The following is a 17678-nucleotide window of genomic DNA, read 5'->3' as shown; positions in this document are numbered from 1 at the left end:
TGTCATAAAAATTGGGCATTTTTGTTGCCCTTGTCTTGGAAATGGTGGCTCTCTGTTGAACGAGGCCAAATGGGTTTTCCTCTCTTTCTTCCTCTCTCTTTCTCTCTTTCTCTCTCTCTTTTTATGTGAATTGTAGATTTGGTCATTATTTAGCTTACGGTAGTAAAAGTCCTGACAATGTCGCCTCCCTCCTCTGCCCACCCCCAAGAGAACAGAATGGCTTCTTGAGCCATACAAATGTCAGGTCTCTGTTTTAAAATTTAGCCTTGTTTACCCAACAGATCAGAATTCATTACTGTGTAAAAGTGGTTCCATTTTCTGATCTTTTTATTCAAAATGTTGAGAGTATCAAAAAGCTCATTTGAAGGTCACAGGTTTATGTATCTATTCTCTTAAGTGTTTTAGAAATTCATATGGACGACACAAAAGGTGGATAATGTGAAAACATACGGCTCATTGTTTATCCTAACCTTGCCACGGTTATTAGATAAATGAATGTGAGGAGAAAGTGGCATTAAAAGCCATTGTGAACTGGGATTTTTTTTTCTCCCCCTGAAGACTGTTAATTTTAGCCCTTGATCTGTAAAGGTCAATTTCTAATTCTTTTTACTGCTCAGTTTATATAACTTCTGCATTTCAAGTCTATAAAAAGCTTCTGCAGACTTTTCATAATGTAGGTAGCAATTTATTTCATTATGGTTTGAATTTTTTATGTAAGTCCTATGGACATTTTGATGAAATTGTCAGGCTTAAAAGCTACGGTGCTTTTCATTGGGGGGGTGTGTGGGGACTTTTCCCCCCTCTGATCCATTCTTGCTGGATAATTTAAAATTAGTAAGATTAATCAGTTCAGTGATTTAAAAGACCATACCTCGGGCAGAACAAGGTCTGCAGCAAAATCATTTTATTTTATTTTTTTATTAGTAAATGATTTAAAAGGTCTTTTCAACTAGTTATCTGAAGCTGATATTTAACTGTTACTTATTCCACTAATTTCTATCTTTTGTTAAAAGAACTTCCCAGCCTAAATCTCTTCGCTCTGTCCCATGCTAATTGCAGCTTACATTATATAAATGGCTTTGTAAAGAAAACTATAACTCCAAGCCCGGAAAGTTGGGTGTTTCTATCTGCTCAAACCTGAGGCACTTGTTTGAAGAGGGTCATTGCAGGGAGAGCTGTGTAGCCTGTAAGAATGTCCTGGATAACAGGCTTAAACAGAACCTTTTGTTGCGCCTAGTATTCTCAGGACTCCAAAATGAGGCCTTCTTTTTCTAACTGTGGGCTGAAGTGGTTCATTACTGCTGTTTCCGCGCCAGGCCAGGGCTCAGCCATTCCCACTACTGAAGGTCTGTAACTTCCTTAAAAAGGAAGAAGGAAAACATGGCCCAGAAAGGTCTTGTTAGCACTTCCTATGTGAAATTAGCAGCTTTCTAAAAGGTACAACTCCAATTACCTCACATTGTGGAGGCCGGCACAAACTCAACAATACGCACAGCCTAGCAAGTGACGTCCTGTCTTTCTAGAGTTACTTCCCTAATTAAGAATGGAGAAGCTCTATTCTGCTGAGTGCATCTATTTACAGTGGCCACAATGCTTTAACTTGAGCATCCTTCTCAAAGACCAGTGTTAAAAAACACAAGTGCTCTTTTCGCTGAGCAGGCTATGGTGAGGCGACACATTCCTAACCGTTACGCCCTCAGAAAGAAAAAAAAAAAGTGTAGCCGCTTTGGCAGGATTGTTAACACTTCAGGATTCATTTTCCACAATAACGCCCCTGCCCAGAGAGCTCTGGGAATTACAGTGGACAATAGGGAGGCATTCTTAGGAGGGTCTAATGATGGAATAAAAAGAAAAATATTTATTGCTTTTGACAGTTCCACAAGGGGCAAAAATCCTTGTCGTGGCTAAAGTTTCCCTAGCTGTTGGAAGAAGGCGGCTCACAGGGACTCAAACAGTTCCACTTCCTTTGTTAGGAGGCTGAGGACCAGGGCCAAGCTGGGAAATTAAAGATTAAGTTCATTAAGGTAAGATAATTGTGCGGAGGCATTGTTGTTGATACAGGTGGAGCGATGGGGGCTGGGGTAGGAAACCCATTTACATGTAAGGACGACCCATTAAACAGGCTTAACAGACGTGCAACGCAAATATGTTTATTATTTGCTTGATGGCTGACCTGTGCTTTCTCCCACTGTTTCATTAGTCAACAGACCCCCAAAGGAGGGCCAGGACTCCCCGCGGGGAACCAGGTGGAAGGAGCATAAAGCTGTCTCCAGAAAGCAAAGAGGCGGTCCTTGGAGCCAGAGGACGGCTGCCCTTTCCAGCGCCTTGTCCCTCCATCCGAGTTCCTTTCCATGTTCATATTAGAGGACCAGCCCAGTGCCGACCAGGTAGAGGGGAGACAATGTTCTCTGACCGGAGGTGCCTGTGAACCTTTGTGGACGCCGATAGGAAACATTTGTGCAGAAGCCCTTTTGAGAGAGGATGGAGCTGGCTTCTCAGTAGACCCTGTGTGTGAGTCTTCAAATGGAGCTGCCCAAATGTTTTCTTCCCCAGGGACACTGCCCTCCTTAGAAGGCCTTCTAGATGATCCGGGCTGTTTTTTCTCTCAGTTTGTTCTGAGAAAAACAAACCAAATTCACATCCCCTAGACCACCCCATCACCATGAAGGTTCACTTCCTGTGGATCCTTATAGTAAACTGTAATTGCCTTTCCTGGGAAAGAGCCTCCCCCTCCTCCCAAACTTGGAGGTCCCCAAGTACTGAGGACTTAAAAAGACATACAGTGGAATTTTGGGGTGCATGGGAGATTCTAGGATGCATGGGGGAAATTCTAGGGCACGTGGAACTGCAGTCTTTCTGAAGACAGACTAGTTTCAATGCCCAGATTGTGACCCAGTGGCTCCGAACACATCTGGAAAGTGCTCAGGTGTACCTTGCCAGTTGCCACCTCCCCCCAACACGTCCTTTGCCCAAGGCAGGAGCAGAAGGAGAGCACCCAAGAGGGTCTGTAGATGTCCTCTCTGGTGCTGCCACTTTTCTTTTTCTGTTTCTATCAAGGAAATGAGAAAGTGAAGAGTTGGGGGTGCCTTTACTAGCAGATCTCCTGGAGGGTGTTTTTGGGGGGGGGGGATTTGTTTATAAGATAGGGTCATATTTTACACAAAAACTCACCTACCTTTCTGTCCCTTCCTGCCCTTTCCCTGCTCCTTTTGAGAAAAAGTAACATTGTCATAATGATTTGGATAAATAGAATTCTTTTTTAAATCACCCAGTCATGGGGAGACATTCTGAGACGATCCCAGATTAGTTAATATTGATGTGAAGACAGGAAGCAAACAAGCACACAGCAACAACAACAACAACAACAACAACAACAACAACAACAACAACAACAGCAAAAGTAGTGTTAGAAAGATTTTAAAACAGGCAGGGAGAGCTGTAGTCCCAGAGTGAGAGAATTCTCCAGAGCTAAGGACCATGTGTGATTTATTCAGCTTGGATTCCCCTCAATCTTCCTCCCCCTGTTGTCTTCTGAAGGAAAGCTTACATAGGGTTGTTGATTTGTTTTAGCTTACCAGGCGCCTGAACTGTAACAGGGGCCCTTGGTTATTTTTTTTAGATTCCGTCGGAGACCTTTTGAATAAAACATTTTCAGTGTAATGTGTCTATTGGTTTGAACAGAACTCGAAGTAATTCTGAAGCAACAGTTACCAAACTTCTCTGTGTGTTCCCCTCCACTGCTTGTGTGAGGACTTCTCTTTATTTCCATACGGAGGCCTTTGTCTTTGAGACTCTTGAATAGACTGCTTTCAAAAGTTATCAGAGACCGGTCTGATAAATCAGAGGAGAAATTAGAAACATCTGAGTTACTTTCTAAGATGGGCTAATGAGGAATTTAGGATTTGCATTTACCTTTAAAGACCTAATGAGCAAGCAAACGGGAGAGAGGGAGAGAGAGAGAGGCCGGACTCGTCCCCAGCCATCCCAGTGGGATTTATCAGAAAACAGAAAGGAATGTTTGATACAGATCCCAATCTACAGCCTTCTCAGAATGTGTTCACTTTGTCAGGACAATTGTGCAGTCGTTTGTCTTTTTCAATTTAAAATATCCCTGGCTTGAAAACTACGCCTGGTGTTCACAGACCATCCACCTCCACAGATGGCCTCTTGGTGTAGAACTAAAGGGCTATTGGTAGTCAGAAAAGAAAAGGATGTCTTCAAACGGAAGAAATTACATTTATATTTAAAGGGTTTTTCTTTTTCTTTATTGCCTAAAAAAATAAAACAACTTGTCTTCACATTGTTATAAAAGGAGGGAAAATCTTGTTTTGAAAATTCTAAGTATGTGGTCCTCAGAAATGCCACCTTGGATTTTAAACTGATGAAAGCTGGAGGTGTAAGGATGTGTCTTCCAACACATCATGTTCTTGATGGGAAATAGATGGAACTTTACTGAGATGGGGCTCCATCCATGCACTCGTCCCAGTAGGGACTGGGGAACCCCAACATGAAGCAGCAGGCGGAGTCCGGAAAAACCCTGTAAAATGTTTCTCTGAAAGACCTCAGGACTAGAAGTATTTCAATGTCGCCTCACGATTCTCTTGCAACCTTATCTATCTATTTAGTAATGATTTTAAAAGGAACGTTCTACTCATAAAAATGTTCTTACACTCTTGTACTTTATAGCTGATATAAAAATGTAAGAATGTGTCGTATTGACTTTTAGGGACAGGTTGCTTATACTCTGCATGAAATATTATTTGTTCGGCTTTTTTAAATTGAAGCAAACTTACATGGTGCAGAATTAACTATTTTCAAGTATGGGATCGAGTGGTGCTTAGTGTGTGCACAAAACTGTGCACATGCTCTTCTTTTTAGTAAGAATTTCTCTCATTTTCAGAATCACACATAGGTCTTTGCAAGGAAAAAAAATACTGCTATTCACTCAACAAACATTTAGTGCACAGTGTTACAAGTGTGGCACGAAGCTGAGACCTGTTAGGAATTTAAAAAATAAAAATAGACTGTTAAAGTCTCCAGGAAAAAAAATAAACAAAATAAAAAAATTTTTTGAGAGGTAAAACATGTGCTAAATAAAGGCATCAGACAACTTTAGTCGGGGAACAGTTCTTGATTTTTATCCGTAAACATCATTCAGCTTCAGACTTTTATCATCCTGAACCATCATGGGATTGCTAAACATTTCTCAGCAACAATAGCAGTATAATTAGACTACAAAGGGCTTGGAATATTTACTGGGCTAGTTTTCTCAGGGTGATTTTATTTCCTCTGATGCGTTCCAAAGTTTTCAAAACGTGCAGCCTCTGAGTTGAAGTTGGTTCAAACACACTTTCTTTGATGGCCATTTACTGTATTTGGGTAGGTGTGTTATTTTACTGTGACACTTGTGTGTGTGTGTGTGTGTGTGTGTGTGTGTGTGTGTGTGTGTTTTGGAAAGTTTTAGTTTATATGACTAGAAAGGACAGGGAAGCTTCCTTAAAAAGTGCTGATTGCTTAATGTGGTTAGAAAAGTTATTCAGGATTCTTAAAGGACTTTAAGATAGATGGTTACATATTATATTGAACTATTAAAGGTACTGGGACTAAGAGTATACTTAGCTTAGCTTAAATAGATTAAGGGGGGCTTATACTGGGTGTGGTGATACATACTATACTCTTAGCATTTAAGAAGGGGGTAGATTCAAGAGGATCAGGAGCTCAAGGCTGGCTCAGCTACGTGAGACCTCAGGAAACCAATAGTAATATTAACATTAAGAAAATATAAATTAAATTTAGTGTAACAGAAAACATGGTCTATTGCTATGTATTGTCGATGTGTGCTTTGATGATGAATGGGCGGCGACAGCTGTGGACAGGGATGATACAGGGGAAAGTGACAAAGACCTTGCCTCTGTTAGGTTAGTGCCTGCTGCTTTTGATGGTCACAGTGAAGGGTCTTCTTTGGCCCAGCATATAGGGGAAAAATACTTACCCTCTTTGTCATGAACTTTGTGCTTTGAGTCATTTGAAGAGGAAAGAACTTGACTACTGTGAGTTCCAGCCATGACTCCTGTGCAAGTGCCTAACTCTCTGAACCTCAACTCCCTCCATCTGGTAGGAACAACTTCCTTCAACTGGGTCTGAGAGGATCAGTAGTCTTGTGATGCTGTCCCGCCCTCCAAGCTCAGACAACTGATAATTGCTGAGACCAGACAAAGCAAAGCAAACAAACCAAACCAATACAAAACAAAAACAACAAGGAAACCTCACGACACTCCTGCTTGCTGCACCTTTCAACCAGAGAAGGAACTATATGACGTCCTACCAAGGAAGACAAGCTACCTTTGGGTATGAGTCTTGCAAAGCATAAAACACCATATTACTCCATCACAGTGTGTATAACTTCTGGAGAGTTCATCCTGAAGCCTGCCTGTGGAGGAAGGAAGATTGGAGAACTACTATTTTGAATGGGTCTGTCTAGAATCCGTAACTCTGATGTTGAATACCATCTGGCTGCCACGAAACACTTACAAATATCACCAGAAAAATTATTTCAATTTGCCATCAGACTGGAACTATCAATTTATACCTGAAATATGTCAAAATGTTGGGTAGTTTCGTAATGATAAAACTGATTAGAACTGCTGTGTTTAATTAAAATGTTAATCCACTGTCATCTCGCTTGATCTCTGTGTGTAGAAAAATTTCTATTTGCTATCAAGATGTCTTATTATTAAAAGAAAAGCCTCATGTATAGCCAATGTCTGATAGTAAAAGAAAAGGCGAGTATAGTGGGAGTAGCAAGAGGTGACTGTTATCAGGAGAGGGCCTCACAGGTTGAAGTGACTGCAGGAGAGCCAGAGGCACCACACTTGTCTCTAGACTCCTCCTCAGCCTATTCCCTGATCTTGGGGTTATTTCTGCAGCAGATCTAGTCGAAATACAAATGCCTTCCTTTGGAGAAAAAGAACACGGGGAGTTGCACTTCACAAAAAAGGAGCAAACTTCCTGAGAGCAGCTCCTGTCTTGAGAGGCAGAGGGAGAGCCTTGAGGGTCTCAGCAGGAGATAAGGAAAGCTGGCTTTGTTGAATTTATAATGTTATGAAATTGACCTTGAATTCAAGGAAAACTGGTTTTTCTCTGTGGCACGGGAGCCTGAGTCTTTGCCCTCAGGAACTGAGAGTGCCTCTGGTGTCTTGCCCAGTGTTACGGGATGGATCTGAATTCTGCACCAAAACTCATGCACTGAGGCTTGACCCCGGTGCACTCGTGTCGAGATGGACTTTGGGGAAGGCAGTTGGATCATGAGTGCTCAGAGTCAGCAAAGTGTCTACTGAACTAATTTGATGGCATTTCAGGAAGCCAATAGAAGCTCCCCAGTTGAAGGAAGTAGGTTACTAGGGAAGGCTCCAGAAGTGGACATTTTTATTCCCAGCCCCTCCTGCTTCTCTCTCTTTCCTGCTTTCATGAGGTGGGCATCTTGGTTCCTCTGCATGCCACATGAAATGATATTTTCATCTCCACAGGTCCAGAAATAATGGACCCAAGTGACCATGGCTGAAGCTATAAGCCAGAATGAGTCTTCTCTCCTTTGATTGGTTTTTCTCAGCTATTTTGTTACAGCCATAGAAAGTGGGGTTGTGGCAGTGCCTGACAATGTGGTTTAGAAACATTTGGAAATTAGTTGAAGAAGGAGTTTGAAGACAAAGACTAGAAAAAGATTGTTTAAGTGGAATCTGGTATGTGACTTGGTGGGGCCTCAGAAGATCAGAGTAGGAATGGCATCATTGTGACTTCCGATAGAACTGAAGCCTGGACTGGTATGGACTAGAGATCAATAGGTTGCTTGTTTCTTTCTTTGTTTCTTTCTTTGTTTCCTTGTTTCTTTCTTTCTCCATGTCCGAATACTTTGTATCAGGCTGAGTTTCAAGGTGATAGATTAGTTAATCTGGCAGAGAAAATTTCAAGGTAGCATGGCATGATAATTGACAATTGCTTTTAGCCAGATTCGCAGTGACTGTCAGGAACAAAAAGCAGAACAGAAAGACTTGAAGACCTTGTGGTTTGTCTTGAAGAGCTAGGGCAAAGGAAGGCATGGTTGCCTAAGAGACCATTTTAGAATGAATTCAGCTAGTAGGAAGGATGATACATGCAGCTCTCAGAAACTGGACAGATCAGGTCCATCACGTGTCCCAAGATATACACAGGGCCATTGTGCTCACACCTAAGTGAAGTGGAAATTTCTGGTTTCTTTGGCGATTCAGTTGTGTCATGTGATGTTTTTCTGGAAACTCTTATGAGAGGATGTTTTTGCTGAGAACAGACTTGTGGTGCTTTTATGGAAGCTGCCTGAAAAAAGGGCATGGGACGTTTTGTTAGAGTGGATGCTTGAGAGAGCATGTGATGTTTGGAAAGACTATAACTATAACCCAACAGACAGTGGATGATGCAGCATAGGATCGCTTTGCCTTCTTTGCTGATCATCATTTGTCTCGACTTTGCAGAGAGAAATGCACCCAAGAACTTCTCATGATACTCCAGCGACTTCTTACCACTCAGACTCCGTCCAATTGGCAGAGTCTTGCAGTTTCTTCTGGATCAAATAGTGATTGTGAGTGTATAGAGTTATTGCAGCTGATTTGTGAGAACTGTACTGCTGGTATTCTGACTACGTAGATTGCAATCACCCCAAAGAACTATTTCTAAATAGGTCTATGTCCCCTTTTGCCCTATTAATCTTTTCTTCCCACTACCTCTGGAGGGTGGTAGGCTAGAAGGGAGGTATGATGGTTTGTATATCCTTGGCCCAGGGAGTCACCCTTTAGGAGGTGCGGCCTTGTTGGAGTAGGTGTGTCATTGTGTGCATGGACTTTAGGCCCTTACCTTAGCTGCCTGAAAGTGAATATTCAACTTGCAGCTTTCAGATGAAGTTGTAGAACTCTTGGGGCTGGGGATTTAGCTCAGTGGTAGAGCACTTACCTAGGAAGCGCAAGGCCCTGGGTTCGGTCCCCAGCTCCGAAAAAAAGAACCAAAAAAAAAAATTATTTTTTCTAGTACGTTGTCACAGCAGTAGAAAGCTGAATAAAGTAGCCAAAGATGACTGAGTACAAGAAGAGTATTGTGAGGTAGAAGAATAGACGCAAGGCATTGCATTTCGGGTTTTTAGAAAGAACCTGGAATCACCACGATTGCCTCTGCTTGGTGTGGCAGCCATCTTGGATTGGATTCAGCCTAACATGTGTAGGTCCCTCTCCATATTTAACCTCTCTGTATGACTTATCCAGGGTCTGAAGAATATTTTCTTTATACTTTCCTAACCTATACCCTCGTTCCATTGACCTTGACCATTTCCTCTACACCTTTGTTGACAGTTCTGGTTCTTCTCCATCTACTGTTCCTCCAACTCCTTCATCTGGATTTGTTTTCAACAGTGACTCCACCTTCCTTCATAGCCCAGAGCTTGTCCAGGTGAGAGTTCATGATGGACCTGCTCCACTTACTTTCTCCTAGCCTAGAGCTTCGTAGCCCAGTGCCTGTTAGACACTAACTCCTCCTAGCAATCTCCATCTGACTGTGCTCTTTCGCTAAGAATGTGTCTGCTCTCCGTGGCTTCCCTGTGTGGAATCTGAACACAGTTTCCCTTCTGCGTGCGCCTGGATGTCTGGAGTATTTCACCTAGCATTTCAAGGTTCAGCCGTGTGCGCCATATATCAAATTTTTATTCTTGCTTAAAACTGAACGGCATCCCATGGTATGTACATACCACGGGCTCATTCACTTGACACGGGGTTATTTTTGCTTTTACCTATTATGAGCCATACTGCTATGAACACTGATACACAAGTATCTGTCGAAAATACATTTTCAATTCTTTTGAGTGTACCAGGAGTGAAATTACTCGATCATATGGTAATTCTATGTTTAACTTTTGAGAAACTGCCAAACAATAATCACTTTATAGTGAATGATAATTCACATTTACATGACACTTCATGGGTTACCAAGGCCTGGCTGCTCCATTAGCTTCTCAGAACAAGCCTGCGAGACAAGCGCTGTTATTAATGTCACTTCAGGTGAAGAATGTGAAACTCGGAGGTGTGGTGACTTGATCAGAGTCTCTCAATGCTCTAATGGAGACTTTGGCCCTAAAATAGAGCCCTGTGTAGCAATCAGTTTTCATCCTAGACTCTGATGTAGCATGATCCCTCCAGGCAGCATCTCCTGCGTTAGAGTGACTGGTCACCATGACTAGGACTACATCAACTGCAAGGACAGATGATCTTTGTCTTCCCATCCTGAGTGGCTGGTACTGAGATGTCAGTAGCTTGGGTGACCTGTTGATGGACAGAAGGTACCATGGCAGAGAACGGGCTGAGAGGTCCTCATGGAGTCCTCTGATCCAGACACAGAAAGATGGCATTTTTTACGTTGCTGGTGACCTCTGCCTGCTCCCCTCTGTGAAATAGGATTCCTTGTTGTGATTTCCCGGATCTGGTCTCACTCATTATTTCTCATGCCCGTATCACCTTCTGTTTTGGTCTTTTGTTTTAAAGATTTATTTATTTTATGTATGTGAGAACATGGTTGCTGTCTTCACACACACACCAGAAGAGGGCATCAGATCCCATTACAGATGGTTGTGAGCCACCATGTGGTTGCTGGGAATTGAACTCAGGACCTCTGGAAGAACAGTCAGTGCTCTTAACCACTGAGCCATCTCTCCAGCCCCCCACCTTCTATTTTGATGTCAGATTTGAGCCTCTGCCTCCCTTATGTGACTGTATGTTCACTGAGTGCCAGGTACAGCATGACTTTGGTGCGGACAGAATGACATGGTTCCTGCCTCTGGGACAGGGCCAGTAGACATGGGCCTCTATGAGTGTCGAGGGCTGCTGTGGCCTTAGGCTTTTCTGTATATTAATGTACATATTTCTCATTCCTCTGAGTAATGTCCTCACTGTTAATGTTAATGACTCCGTGACAATCAGAGACAGCATGAGTCAGGAAACGAAGTATAGCTATGTCTCAGCAAAGTGGTGAGCGTTAGGACCTACAGGACAGCCCTTAAGACTGTGGGAAAGAACTCTAAAAACATAGATTCAAAAGCACATAATTTCTCAAGAAATTAGAATGCAATATAAATTATATGAGTGGCTTCACAAATTTAAAGGAACAGAGGTAGCTGCCCTATGAGCCAGCTTGTCAGAAAGATACAAAGACAAATTCAGACTGATTCCTGAGTTCAAGGTCATCTGAATTTAGGTCCAGGTGTAGTAAAAACGGTAATTTCAGGACATGGGGCTCACCCAGCTAGCTTATTGTTTGTGCTCAACAGAGGCAGGCAAATCTCTGAAGTTTTTTGCAATGTTAAAAGAAAATGTGTGCTTGCTGTTGCTTAAGAATGAAGGAGCTGGGGTTACCAGATGCTATCAGGAGACCCAAGAACTTTTTCATAGCAGCCTTTCTGACTTTAGCAGGAAAACCCCTGAGCTCTCCAGAGAGCTTTTAGGATTTTTACCAGCAGAGAGAATTGTCTCAACCAGAGAGTTTTCAGAATAGCAAGCAAGAAAGCTCTGCCTAGAGCAGAGCAGAATACGTACACACACACACACACACACACAATGAGAGAGAGAGAGAGAGAGAGAGAGAGAGAGAGAACATGCACACAGAAAAAGAACACATACAGAGAAAGAGAGAAAATACAGACACCACACCACATACAGAGAAAAAGAACACACACACACACACACACACACACACACACAATGAGAGAGAGAGAGAGGGAGAGAGAGAGAGAGAGAGAGAGAATGGAGGGAGAGAGGGAGAGGGAGAGAGAGAGAACATGCACACAGAAAAAGAACACACACAGAGAAAGAGAGAAAATACAGACACCACACCACATACAGAGAAAAAGAACACACACACACACACACACACACACACAGAGACAGACAGACAGACAGACAGAGAGAGAGAGAGAGAAGAGAGAGACAGACAGACAGACACACAGAGAGAATGCAAGACAGACAGACACAGAGAGAGAATGCAAGAGATCAGCTTGGCCCACGATTTGACTTTGAGTCATTTGTTTTCACTGCTCCCAGACACCCATCTCAGGAGCCCAGACCTAGCCGAGGCTGGTCCTTGGCAGCTGAGCCTAATCATTAATGTCAAACATGATACAGGCACAGAGCAGATACTTGAGTGCATGCCACTCTGATAATAAAAGGTTGTTGCTCAATATCAACTAACTGGACTCCACAGAGCTCCCAGGGATGAAACCATCAACCAAAGGTTATACGTGGGTGGGTCCATGGCTCCAGCTACATATGTAGCCCAGGACTGCCTTGTCTGGCATCCTTGGTCCTGTGGAGGCTTGTTGTCCAGCATAGAGAACGCTAGAGGCATGAGGGGGTGGGTAGGTGTGGGAGCACCATCTTAGAGGCAAAGGGGCAGGGGGATGGGATGAGGGTTTGCAGAGGGAAGACAGGGAAGGGGGACAACATTTGAAATGTAAGTAAATAAAATAGTTAATAAAAAAAAAGAAAAGAAAGGTTGTTGTTTTGGGGGTTGTGAGTGATGTATATATGTATGTGTATGGTATGTGTAGTGTATGTGTGGTATGTGATGTGTGTGTGTGATGTGTGTTGTGGTATGTGTGTATGGTATATTTGTGGGTTTGGGGGTATGTATGGTATGTGTGTGTGTGGTGTGTGTATGTGTGTATGTATGGTGTGTATGGTGTATGTGTGTGTGTGTGGTGTATGGTGTGTGTGTGTGGTGTGAATGGTGTGTATAGTGTGTGTGTGTGGTGTGTATGTGTGTATGTATGGTGTGTATGGTGTACGTGTGTGTGTGGTGTATGGTGTATGTGTGTGTGTGGTGTGTATTGTGTATGGTGTGCGTGTGTGTGTGGTGTGTATTGTGTATGGTATGCGTGTGTGTGGTGTGTATGGTGTATGTGTATGTGTGGTGTGTATGGTGTGTGTGTGTGTGGTGTGTGTGGTGTGTATGGTGTGTGTGTGTGTGGTGTGTATGGTGTGTGTGTGTGTGGTGTGTATGGTGTGTGTGTGGTGTGTATGGTGTGTGTGTGGTGTGTATGGTGTATGTGTGTGTGTGTGTGTGTGTGTGTGGTTTCAAGGGAGTTGGAATGCAAGGCAGATCCATGAAGGTTTGGGTTCAGTCTTTCTTTGAAAGCTCTACTCTTCTTCGAAGGAGGAGTTGGGCTTTGCCTCACAACCTGAAAGCCTCAGCTCATTTCTACACAAGTTGTTCGAGGGGATTTGGTGGAAACTGACTGATGCTGAGCTAAGTAGATCAGGGGAAATAATCCTGCCCTGGGGGGTTTGTCACTCCAAACAGAACGCCCACAACCGCACTAGCACCCAATGCCTTAGCACCCTATCCTGCCTCTACATGGGACACCTTACAGGGAATAGTAGCCCTAGGTTGCATTTTAGAATCTACGACTAAAACAAATATTTCTTTTTCAATCCAAAGACACTGAGTGAAGACCACTGGAGATTTTCCTCTCTGATCACAAGTACTTACAGGATTATGTAAGGGCGACTTGACATGTGAGCTGCCCTCTGGCCTCGCAGTCAAGGAAGAGCAGAGACAATGAAGAGGAGAAAGTACAGGTGAGGAATGGTGGAGATGTTCCCTCAGCCCTCCAGCCCTTCGCCCATCATGCAAGGCCTCTGGGTGTGCACAGGGAATTATCTAGCAGTTTCTGAACATCCAGGAAAGTCAAAGAACAGACCAAATCTCAAACATCCAGGAGCCTAAGTCCAGAAACTATCACCTATCCTGTTCTTGGGCTTAGAACCCAACTCCAGCAGGCCTTTCTCTTTCTTTTCCTTTTTCCTTTTTTTATTTTTCCGTGAATAGATGGGTTTATTTAGCAGTACATTTGAAACTCTTTCTTCAAGCAGGGGGACTACAGTAATTATACCAGGACCAGACATTTCCTACACTGTCAAATATATAAAAGTTCCTTCGCACTTTCCACACTGATCAGCAAGCAGATTCAGTCCGTGCTACTTTGATGTGTCTGCTCAGTTAACCCAAGCTTCTTCTTCAGAGACCCGGTCATCTCAGGTGGAGGAGGGCGACAGAGCCTGAGGTAGACCTTCACACAGACAGAGATGAACCACTGTAGGCAGTCAGAGTGCCAGCCATGATGATTGGGGGAAGAGAACCTTCCGCACACCTCTAAAGCCAAGCCTCTGCGGGACCTGAGAGGCAGTCCTGCCTTTCTCTTTATTCAGCACAGAGACCAGAGTCAGCAGGGTGAGAGACAGTCGCACAAAAGACTCCAGCTATGTGACCTGCCACAAACGTCACAACCAGCTCTTTGGCCTTTGTACACTCACTTCAGGACTTAGGAACCACAAATGGGTGCAAAGCTTCAGCAGTGTGTTCAAAGCAGGCAAACTTCATCATAGTGTATGGGATCTGTCTCATCCACAGAGGAGCAACACCCTTGTAGAACGCAGTTAAAGCCTTCTTTTTTTTTTTTAATGTTTTTTTTTAATTTTTATTAACTTGGGTATTTCTTATTTACATTTCGATTGTTATTTCCTTTCCTGGTTTCCAGGCCAACACCCCCTAGCCCCTCCCCCTCCCCTTCTATATGGGTGTTCCCCTCCCCATCCTCCCCCATTGCCACCCTCCCCCCAACAATCACGTTCACTGGGGGTTCAGTCTTGGCAGGACCCAGGGCTTCCCCTTCCACTGGTGCTCTTACTAGGCTGTTCATTGCTACCTATGAGGTTGGAGCCCAGGGTCAGTCCATGTATAGTCTTTGGGTAGTGGCTTAGTCCCTGGAAGCTCTGGTTGCTTGGCATTGTTGTACATATGGGGTCTCGAGCCCCTTCAAGCTCTTTCAGTCCTTTCTAGATTCCTTCAATGGGGGGTCCTATTCTCAGTTCAGTGGTTTGCTGCTGGCATTCGTCTATGTATTTGCCATAATCTGGCTGTGTCTCTCAGGAGAGATCTACATCCGGTTCCTGTCAGCCTGCACTTCTTTGCTTCATCCATCTTATCTAGTTTGGTGGCTGTATATGTATGGGCCAGATGTGGGGCAGGCTCTGAATGGGTGTTCCTTCTGCCTCTGTTCTAAACTTTGCCTCTCTATTCCCTGCCAAGGGTATTCTTGTTCCCCTTTTAAAGAAGGAGTGAAGCATTCGCATTTTGGTCATCCTTCTTGAGTTACATGTGTTCTGTGCATCTAGGGTAATTCGAGCATTTGGGCTAATATCCACTTATCAATGAGTGCATACCATGTGTTTTTCTGTGATTGGGTTACCTCACTCAGCATGATATTTTCCAGTTCCATCCATTTGCCTATGAATTTCATAAGGTCATTGTTTTTGATAGCTGAGTAATATTCAATTGTGTAGATGTCCCACATTTTCTGTATCCATTCCTCTGTTGAAGGGCATCTAGGTTCTTTCCAGCTTCTGAAAGCCTTTTTTAAAATACGTTTTGGGGACAGCTTCCCTCAGTGTGTTGGCATAACCAGGCTGGGTTTGAATTGAACTTTAGCAGCTTCCATAGGAGTCAGGGCAATGTCAGCAAAGAACTCAGCCCTGGCAGAAGCAGCTAGAGACAGTGATGTGCACCACAGATAGGTGTACTCCTCACCAAGTATGTTCTTTATAAGGCTTTGAAGACTTCATAAAAGCCGAATTTGCAGAGCCCTTGCATGGAATAGCCAATCAAAGTTGGGGCCCATTCTTTAGCCAAACTGCGAACGCCATTTTCTTTCAATGTAATGGAGAAACTATTAAATAGGACCTTGTACTTCTGAGGGTCCACCTGCATGCAGCATTTTACTAAATCCAGGAGAACAACAGCAGCGTGTGTCAGCCCACAACTTAAGATGCCACCAAAGCCACCCAGTGCATAATACTTCATGGAGTCAAATTCACAACTGTACTCTTCCACGGCGGCGGCCAGACCCGGGGCGGGCACTTCGGGGACCCGACACACCGTGCATGAGCTGCAGATGTGGCGCGTTGAAGGGGTTTGCCCGCGCCAGGTGCGCTAGGGCCGAAAACAACCTCCTATGATGGCGAACACCCAACCGCTCGCTGAGCAAGGTTGTGGCCCACAGAGGCTGAATGTCCTCTGAGCTCCAAGATCCGTGCCCTTCGCGCAGCATCACTGTGACGCAGGCTAGGCCTTTCTCTTTCTAGGTCAATAAACAAGATTATTTTGCCAAGATCTAAAATATCTAGTGTTAGGTTTTTATAATCCTATGTCTGCCCACTCCCAACTATGGAGGAAGTTATATTCCTTTCACGTTGTGACTGTAGGGCTGCTCTAGTAGTGACAAACAGAGCTGGATCGGCATGAAGGGGACAGTGAAACAGCCACATCTATGTCTGGCCAGCCACCTGGATGAGGCGCAGAGTGGACCCCAGACTAATGCTATCAGCAAGCAGAAACGAGCTAAGGCAGCTGAGGAGCGGAGCAGGAGGAGTGGTCCCTCTGTTCTCCAAGCCTCTACTCCTGGTTCCCCTCAGTTGGGCCTCCCTCTTCTGTCCCTTATTTCTTGCCATTTGTGTGTTCAAGATGTGGGGATGGCCAGAGGGGAGCCAGCATGCTGGCCTCTGGTATAATCCAATAATTGGCTGTAATCCGCATATGAAATATTTGGAGATCTGCCTCCTCATTAAGTCCTACTTGAAGAATAATCACATCTCCACATACAGGCCTTTGGGCCAAGTTCTCCCCTCCAGACTCCAGTGCCTATCACAGCTTCTGCTGGACCAAAGACTTCTGTAATTGCCACACTCTGTTGCATTAAAGCTCACCATATGGATATTTTTTAAAAATCCAAAATCAAAGAGTAGGCCCTTCATTGATGCCCTCGAGTTAAGGTGGCAGGAAGATTCTTAGCTGCCAACAGAAAGGAGGTCTGTTCTGCACAGCGTGTGTGTCCTCGATGTGATTGGAAGAGAGCCTTAAGGATCCTGGGCGTGGGGGGCAGAATGTCTTGGGGGGGGGGGGCAAGAGAATTGTGTTAAAGGTGTGAAACTACAGCAATGCTTCCAGTTGTCATGGAAACAGCGCATGGCGCTTGTGCAGATGTGGGAGGGTCGGGTGGAAGGCCTCATATTCCTTCTAGGATAAAGCGACAAGGAGCCAAGGACAGGGATGTGTGTGAAGGGCCTGGCTTGGATCCACGGTCTCTGGATGCTGGCCTCTGAGCATTCCTCAGACCCGTCAGCTCTAGGTGGGAAACCACTCAAGGGGAGGCTGGAATCGGGAGGGCCGAGACTCTCTGAGTTCTTCAGTCCTGTGATGTCTGAACAATAGAAGCTTGTCAGACCTTCAAGGGCTTCCCAAGACTGGAGGAAGCAGCCTGAAGCAGGACAACCCCAGAGAGGTTTGCGGCAGGCGGCAGGTGGGGAGGTTCAGTGTGATGCTAATTCGCACTGAGTTTCTGATTCCTTCAGGCTTTATGGGGTCAGTGGCCTAGGGGGGAGGCATAAGAAGTACCTTTCCAAGGAGTTCCAAAAGAGCTCCCATTGCTAGATATGCCTCTAACCCTTGCTACCAGGTCTAGAACTCCACCATTCAATTGCTATGCCTTCAGGCTCTCCCTGTCCCTTGAAAGTGCCCCTGGGGAAATCCCACATTAAGTCACTTGGTGAGGACAAGTTTAT

At 44.3% G+C, this 17678-nt stretch overlaps 1 long non-coding RNA gene and 1 pseudogene across 1 annotated transcript; one reads left to right on the top strand and one right to left on the bottom strand.

Moving 5' to 3' along the window:
* Window positions 1-1875: 1875 nt before the first annotated feature.
* On the top strand, window positions 1876-6676 carry LOC134479273 (uncharacterized). The gene is made up of 2 exons (XR_010052402.1): window positions 1876-2024; window positions 2201-6676. It is a non-coding gene; the product is annotated as an uncharacterized LOC134479273 (long non-coding RNA).
* A 7353-nt stretch (window positions 6677-14029) lies between these two features.
* On the bottom strand, window positions 14030-16168 carry Slc25a3-ps2 (solute carrier family 25 member 3, pseudogene 2; annotated as a pseudogene).
* Between the last annotated feature and the right edge of the window lie 1510 nt (window positions 16169-17678).

Source organism: Rattus norvegicus, chromosome 6 (assembly GCF_036323735.1).
Source record: "Rattus norvegicus strain BN/NHsdMcwi chromosome 6, GRCr8, whole genome shotgun sequence".
NCBI classification, from domain to species: domain Eukaryota; kingdom Metazoa; phylum Chordata; class Mammalia; order Rodentia; family Muridae; genus Rattus; species Rattus norvegicus.
Note: the sequence above shows the minus strand (reverse complement) of the source record. Positions and strands in the feature narration are given on the sequence as shown.